Below are 204 nucleotides of genomic sequence, written 5' to 3'. Positions count from 1 at the left end.
CCCCCAGAAAACAATATAATCAACTTTCCGTCACGTCTTGTAGAGAGGTTAGGCACCGAGCTGGTTTCTGACAAGTAGGCAATAGAGCGTTACTGAAGGGTCGATCGCCCGATAGATAAATAGACTGGAGGGAACAGATGAAGATGCTCAGAACTTGATAGATGGAGATTGATACTTTGCCATTTGCCGCCGTTTCACAACCTG

This window comes from Penaeus monodon, chromosome 21 (genome assembly GCF_015228065.2).
Source record: "Penaeus monodon isolate SGIC_2016 chromosome 21, NSTDA_Pmon_1, whole genome shotgun sequence".
In the NCBI taxonomy this organism is placed as follows: domain Eukaryota; kingdom Metazoa; phylum Arthropoda; class Malacostraca; order Decapoda; family Penaeidae; genus Penaeus; species Penaeus monodon.
The sequence above is the reverse complement of the archived record's forward strand: the minus strand, read 5'-3'. Positions refer to the sequence as shown.